Source organism: Asparagus officinalis, chromosome 4, assembly GCF_001876935.1.
Source record: "Asparagus officinalis chromosome 4, Aspof.V1, whole genome shotgun sequence".
Classification (NCBI taxonomy): Eukaryota; Viridiplantae; Streptophyta; class Magnoliopsida; order Asparagales; family Asparagaceae; genus Asparagus; species Asparagus officinalis.
This window is the reverse complement of record NC_033797.1, coordinates 49,674,448-49,682,615: the sequence shown is the minus strand read 5'-3', so window position 1 is coordinate 49,682,615 and position 8,168 is coordinate 49,674,448. Positions and strand designations below refer to the sequence as shown.

Sequence of the window (8,168 nt, the reverse complement as noted above, 5' to 3'; positions counted from 1 at the left end):
GTTTCGGTTTTCCCCAAAATTCAAGAACTAGGGCTTCGATTTTTTAGGTCAAAATTCAAAAAATCAGCCGTAAATCAAGCCCAAACATGAAGAGTAGAACGAGATTGAAACAAAAAAAGGGTACATTCACCTGAAATTCGAAGAAGAATCAAGGAGGAGAGGAGTCCCGTCGAAGCGAAATCCACCAAAGTGCTCGAACCCAAACTGAGCAGCCGAAACCCTAGAGTCCAATCGGTTGTAGAGGGATTGAGGAGAAGGAGATGAAGGATTTAAAGGCAGGGGAGTTTGATATCGGTTGGAACTCTTGAGCTGAAGGAGTTCTTGAACAAAGGAGATGGGGAAGAACAAGGAGTTGGAACCGAACAGGAAAGAAGGGGGGTTTTGATCCCCTGCGCCTTCACCCGACTCGCGTTTCGCTGGTCGGGATCAATCCAACCCGCGGGCACGCGGGTCGGATCAATCCACATCTTGGACTATTTCAATTTAAAAGGACTAATTAGTCCAACCTAATCCCTCCTAAAATTTTTAGCCAAACACCTTACTACTATTCCATTCTAAAGAACAAAAGGATTATTACCTCAAAATTATATCCAATCCAAATACAAGATAGGGAAACACGAGCATTTCCTATTTGAAATATGAAAGTTTTTTTTTATGGTATGGAATTATTAATGTTTTTATTTTTTTTTAGTTTCTTGTTTGGACGCTGCAACTTTTGCTTTCACCAAATTGACCACAACATATTACATGTTTTTTCCATGGATTGTAAGTCCATTTGTTTTTTTAAACAAATTAAAGAAATTAAATATAGATCTAATTTTTTTTCAAGGAACAACAATAGAATAGTGGCACATACTCATCCAATAAGACAACGACTACCCGAGGGGTTAACGTAGAATCGTGCAATGCAAAAAAGTGACAAGGTGTTATTATAGTCTTGGTATTATTATTCTATTGGGATTAGATCTAAAATGACCACATTAATCCTTAACTTTTCAAACAAATTTTTTTTTACCTGGGGTTTTATTTATTTCTTTCACCCACGTTCTTTTTATAGCCTTTATTTCTCTTTCATCCACGTTCTTTTTATAGCGTTTGTTTCTCCTAGCGCCGGTCATCTCTCTCTCTCTCTCTCTCTCACTCTCTCACCATTTTCTTAATCCTCTTATGCATCTCTCTGAATCCTCTCTCATCATTTCTTCCAAATGTATGTGAGAACACAATATTGAAAAAACTATTTGCATTTAAAAAGAAATCTATCTCAAAAAATAAATATAGAAAAACTATCAGTTCACTATAATACTAATAATAAATTATATCTAACATAATTGAGAAGAAAGACAGAGTCCAAACTCGAGTTTACTTTACTCATTACACCATTAAGAAGCTATAATTCACTCTTGGTTGAAAGATGGATATTTTTGACATTTCCTGTCATTTCATAATCCTATGCACCTTTTCAATGACAAGTTCCAAACATGCCATTAGTATTGGAGATGTTAATAACAAATGGATCCAAATAAATTATTAAAAATTTAACTCAATAGTCTACTGGATTAGTTGGAGATGTTAATAACAAATGGATCCAAATAAATTATTAAAAATTTAACTCAATAGTCTACTGGATTAGTATATACCAGGTCGGCTATAGTGAGTTAAATTAGTCCCGAGATAAAACTAAGTCCTTAAATCAAACATGGCTATAGTTCTTGCAACAATTTCCCTTAACCAGCTACTTATCAATATATGTATTCAAGATATATTTTTGATAATAAAATTTCAAATGACAATATTGTGGATTTGAAGTTGATTTTCTGCAAAAAAAAATACCGCATGCCACATTTGCTACTGCAATATTTTTTAATTTATTCTTGCAGCAAAGCGGACCGTCCTCGGATTTTATACAAAAAGAGGGCCTTTATTGAGTCCTAATCATTTCCCCCCCTTAAGTTTTCTGTTGAGGCCACGCACCCTGGATTTCGGCTTGAGCTCACTGATGGCTTTTAGTTCACTGAAAGCATATGCCCCTATAGCCAATGGATTTGGATCCTCTCCACTACAAAAAAGTAGTGGAGAGACCACTACTTTTAATCTCAAGCATTGATTATTTAGTAGACGGTTATGATACAATCTAAATCTAACACTTACCATACCCCCGTGTATTGCACTCATTACTAATTTGCACTAAAAGAAAAAATCATAACCATCAACTAGATAATCAATGGCTGTGATTATGTAGTGGTCCCTCCACTATTTTTTTTGTAGTGGAGAGGATCCGAATCCATAGCGAATGTACTTCCAGTATTTCATCTACGTATAGAAGTTTTATTTTAAAAAAGGAAGGGAAATATATTCCTCTTCTATTTCGACAATGAAGAGTATTTTTTTTTTCAATTCTAGTTGTCTATATATAAATATTTAAATGTTCGCTATTGGTATTGCAAAAGTGAAAAAAAATGCAAATGGCTAGAACTGTAATAATTGTTAGACTCAAAATGAATCAGAACATTTAATATTAGTAGTGTTTGAAACCATTACCTAGGCCAAAGGCCTATGATGTATATTTATAGATAGTCAATGTGAATAGGTTGAGTACCCAAGAGTCACCCCCACTTAATGGGGTGTTACACCATCATAATGGGGTGTGAATGGAGGGATAATGAGGGGGAGGCCAAAGGCCTCCCTCATCTCATAATACTCCCCATTATCCATCCATTACCTTGGGTTTAGCTTATGAACACTTCAGAGTTCGTAAAGCTAATGGGGTGGATACTTCTGGATCCAGAGTAAACTTGTTTGCCTCGTTAAAACCTTAGCTGTGGAAAACCCAGTGGGAAAAAAACCATCAGCCTAAGGAAAAAGAGTACAACCCATAGGTTACTCCCCCTGAACCATACAAGCTTCAGGCTTGTAGGTCTTTCAGATGTCTCATCCCTATTCCTTTTACAAGTTTTACAAAAGTACATCTAGGCAGAGCCTTAGTGAACAAGTCAGATAAATTATTACATGATTGGATCTGCTGTACTTTAACTTGCTCCTCCTCTTGAAGATCGTGCGTCCAGAAAAACTTGGGAGATATGTGCTTCGTCTTGTCACCCTTGATGAAGCCAGACTGAAGTTGAGCAACGCAGGCTGCATTGTCTTCAAATATAGTAGTTGGCTCAAGGTCACCAGTCTTCAGGCCGGTAGACACTAAGATGTGCTGAATGACAGAACGAAGCCAAACACATTCTTTGCTGGTTTCATGGATCGCGAGGAGTTCGGAATGGTTGGATGAGATTGCTACAGTGGTTTGCTTGACAGACCTCCAGGAGATGGCCGTACCACCGAATGTAAACACAAATCCGGTTTGTGATTTCTCGGTGTGGGGATCAGACCTGTAACCTGCATCTGAATAACCAATTAAGGTGGGAGACCCACCCTTCGGGAAATATAATCCCAGGTCTATAGACCCTTGGAGGTAGCGCAGAAGATGCTTAACTCCATTCCAGTGGCGCTTTGTGGGCGCTACACTGTATCTGGCTAGTAGGTTAACTAAAAACGCTATATCGGGACGTGTACAGTTAGCCAGATATAATAGTGCTCCAATGGCACTGAGGTAAGGTACTTCAGGACCTAGCATTTCCTCCCCCTCTTCCAGCGGACGGAAGGGGTCGTTCTTTACATCCAATGATCGAACAACCATTGGTGTACTAAGAGGATGACATTTATCCATTCGGAATTTTTTTTTGAATAGCATTAACTAATAGTATTAATTACTAGTTATGCCAATAAATAATGAAAGCAATTAGATTAGATGAACAACAATAAAATTGCTTAATAAACTGAAAAATTCCCGAGTGAACAGTAACCCTCGGTGAACAGTAACAATTTTTTTTTAAATTTTCCAGTTGTCATATATTATTCTACGGATTATAGTAATTACCTCTAGATCAAAGATCTAGGGACGATCGATACTAAAAATCCGTAGAACGCTGCCTCCTTGCGATGATCCGTCGAACGCTCCCGCTGCAACGAACCAGATCTCAATGCGCAAAAGAGGAAGGAAATATATATTTTTTTATGGCTCAGGGATTCAAGAACACTTCATGCTGATAACGTGTTTGAAACCATTACCTAGGCCAAAGGCCTATGATGTATATTTATAGATAGTCAATGTGAATAAGTTGAGTACCCAAGAGTCACCCCCACTTAATGGGGTGTTACACCATCATAATGGGGTGTGAATGGAAGGATAATGAGGGGGAGGCCAAAGGCCTCCCTCATCTCATAATAAGTAGACAGTTGTGGTTGTAAATTTGAGCTCCTATTACTCAAATACATAGAAACAAAAATTCTTAAACAATAAATATCGTTGACTTATTTCAAGCTTTCGACTATGCTTGGGAGCCACGAAAGATTCATGAATATTCGGAATATATGGTTGACTTATTTCAAGCTTTCGACTATGCTTGGGAGCCACGAAAGATTCATGAATATTCGGAATATATGGAGCCACATCAAATGCATGATAATATCATTGCATGTGTGGCTTTTCCTTTATGTAGATTCATTTATATAATTTTTGATGTGAAACGCGAAAAAACAGCACACATAAAAAACTTTATTTTTTTATTTCTTATATTCAGATAAGATATACTTTTGTTTTAGAACAGAGAAATTTCCTGTGAACCTCATCAAGAAGTAGTGAACATTCCGATAATTTCCCTTATCCACAGAGCTCAGCCATGTCGACGCCGGACCTTCAGTCCCCTCCCCGCCCAAAACGCAAGAAGATCTGGGTAGACTACCTCGTCGAATTCCGGTAGATCATCATCGTCTTCGTCGTCCTCCCCATCTCCGCCATCATCGCCTTCATCGCCTACCTCTTTGACGTCCACGCGGAGCTCAAACCCTACAAGCAACGCCAGCAAGAACACGAAGAGAACGTCCGAAAAGTCGTCCGTCGACTCAAACAGCGCAACCCCGCAAAAGATGGCCTCGTCTGCACTGCCCGCAAGCCTTACATTGTTGTCGGCATGCGCAATGTCGATTACAAGCGCGCTCGCCATTTCGAGGTCGACCTCTCCGAGTTCTACAATATTCTCGAAGTCGACTCTGATCGAATGGTCGTCCGTGTTGAGCCACTTGTTAAAATGGGACAGCTTAGTCGGGTGACTGTACCGATGAATCTTGCGATTCCCGTCCTGTCTGAGCTCGATGACTTGACAGTGGGGGGGTTGATTAATGGTTACGGTATTGAAGGGAGCTCGCATATATACGGCCTGTTTCAGGATACTCTGGTGTCGTTGGAGATTGTCCTGGCCGATGGGAGAGTCGTTCGTGCAACTAAGGACAACGAGTACTCCGACCTTTTCTACGCGATTCCTTGGTCGCAGGGAACCCTAGGATTTTTATTGTCGGCGGAGATTAAGCTGATTCCGATCAAGGAGTACATGAGATTGACATACACTCCAGCGAGGGGGAGTCTTCGGGAGCTCGCTCAGGCATACACGGACTCCTTCGCTCCAAGAGACGGAGACCCGAAGAAAGTGCCCGACTTCGTTGAATCTTTGATCTACACGCCAACGGAGGGTGTGTTCATGACGGGTAGGTACGCGTCGAAAGACGAGGCGAACCAAAGAGGGAATGTGATTAATAGCATTGGATGGTGGTTTAAGCCTTGGTTCTACCAGCACGCGCAGACGGCGTTGAAGAGAGGGGAATTTGTGGAGTATATTCCGACGAGAGAGTACTATCATCGGCACACAAGGACGTTGTTTTGGGAGATGAAGCTCATATTGCCGTTTGGGGATCAGTGGTGGTTCCGGTGGCTGATGGGGTGGACGATGCCCCCGAAGATATCGCTGTTGAAGATGACGCAGGGGGAGGCGATCAGGCAGTACTATCATGATATGCATGTTATTCAGGATATGTTGCTGCCGCAGCATAAGGTCGCTGATGCGCTGGAGTTCCTTCACCAAGAAATGGAGGTAAATTTTAAATTAAAACAAACACCTTAATTAATTTACAATTTGTTATGCAGTTTTTGTTATTCAAACTTTGTTTAATTGGACGTTCACGCTAAACTTCAAGATTCAAGAATTCACTTAGAAAGATAGAGCGCGAAGATTTAGTTTTCACTTTGGTACCCTTTTCCGCATTTAGTTAAATTTCCTATTAAACTTGTATTATATTTAGGCCTATATTGCCCTGTAGAAATGAATCGGAACAACCAATTGTTTCCAATAGCTACTCGAACACGGATATCACCTGTTAAGCATGTGATGTAAATTTAGTAGAAAATCTAACAAAATTTGGACCTCGTGCCAAAGTGGAATGGGACAGAAAATTTGGATATCAAAGCGTTAAAAAATATAATCAGGGAAGCAAAGTGAAAATATGACTAAGCTCTGGGATAGATACCAAAGTAAAAAGTTGGGGCAAGTTTTTCAACCGTTGGGGCAAAGTCAGCCCCAACGCAACTTGTCGTAACGGGTGTTTTTTCAGCCCCAACGGTTGTAACCGTTGGGGACACGCTCAGCCCCAATGGTTACAACCGTTGGGGCTGCTACAGTTTGTAGTAGTGCAAACATGAAAACCACAAAAAGGATTATTTATTTTTTCTAGAAAAGATAAATAAAAAGAATAAACACTTAATAAATTAAATTGGTTGCTAATTCACCTTTCTTAAGACGACTGGGTAAACTGTCCAATTATTTACACGGAATAATAATCTCCCAAACAAAGGGTTAAGTGAGGGGTTAAGGAGACTTAACCCCTTCTTAACTTGCCAAACACAACAAATCTATATAAGGGTTAAAGTGAGTTAACCCTCCATAATTTGCCAAACATAAAAAAATATAGAAGGGTTAAGTTAACCCTTCTAGAGGGGTTAAAATGAGTTAACCCCTCAAAATGAGGGGTTTACTAATACTCCTATTTAGAAGGATTAAGAGCTAACCCCTCTAATTATATTATTCCCAAACACTAAAACTGATCATAAGGGTTAAAATAAAACTTATTTAACGGGTTAATAATTTAGTCCTTCGGATTATCAAATGGGCTAAGTACATTAATCCTTCTCTTTAACCCCTCTTCATTAACCCTTTGCCAAACGGGGCCTTAGATTATCGAATGAGTTAAGCACATTAATCCTTCTCTTTAACCCTACACATCAGGAATTTTCTGTCAAAATTATCTTGAAAAAGTGAGAAAACATTTTAATACATAACAATTGACTATAAATATTAGCAACTAACTACTAAGGTTAACAACCAACTCATAAGGTTAATAACCAACTCATCACCTTAACAATTAATTGCTTCTAGCAATCATCTACCAAGATTAGCAACTAACTCATAAAGTTAATAACCACCTCATAAGGTTTACAACCAACTCATAACCTTAACTAAGGTTAATAACTAATTTTTATGGTTAAGAACTAACATATAAGGTTAACAATCACCTCGTAACTTTAACAACTAATACGTAACAACTAACGATAATATTCACAACTAACTCGTAAACTTAACAAACGAATCAAAACCTTAACAACTTACCTATACAGTTAACAACCAACTGATAACCTTCAAATCCTACCTAATTTCACAAATAAAGAGATTAAAATGCTTTGGGAAAATAAAGCGTTTAAAATACTTACACATTTTATGGAGAAGTTTGGGTGTTCTGAGAAGTTGCAGCTGCAGTAGCATAGAAGTTTATGTCTGTAAATCCATTGTGATGACAATGCTCGAACATCAAGCTCAAGTAGTCAATATTTTCAATTGCAAAACTAAATATTTTTCTTTTCGGATATGAATTTCAGTGAAAGAGATTGCAATGAGAGTTTAAGTCTTTCACTGAAATTCATAGTTATTAATGACTTCAAGCAATGATTTTTACAGAGTCATTAATAACTATGAAAACATCCTTACCCTCTTTGTTGCTTTTTGTGTTTATAACCATGCAAACAGGGGCGTAGCTGTATAGGTCTTGCCCTGGGCAGCTGCCCAAGGCAAGAAAATGAAAAAAAAATTAATACCCCTAGTCTTTGACCCTCTCTTAGTCTCACCCGCGACCTTTTGGATCCAACTTCCAAGCGCTTCGTCGAATCACCGAACAAGCCCTCCACCCTCGACCACTCGATGCGGCTCCTCATACATCTCTTGATCGCCATCGCTTATCTT

General features: G+C 38.9%; 1 pseudogene; it reads left to right on the top strand.

Annotated features, from left to right (window-relative positions):
• On the top strand, nucleotides 4,692-6,373 carry LOC109837423 (annotated as a pseudogene).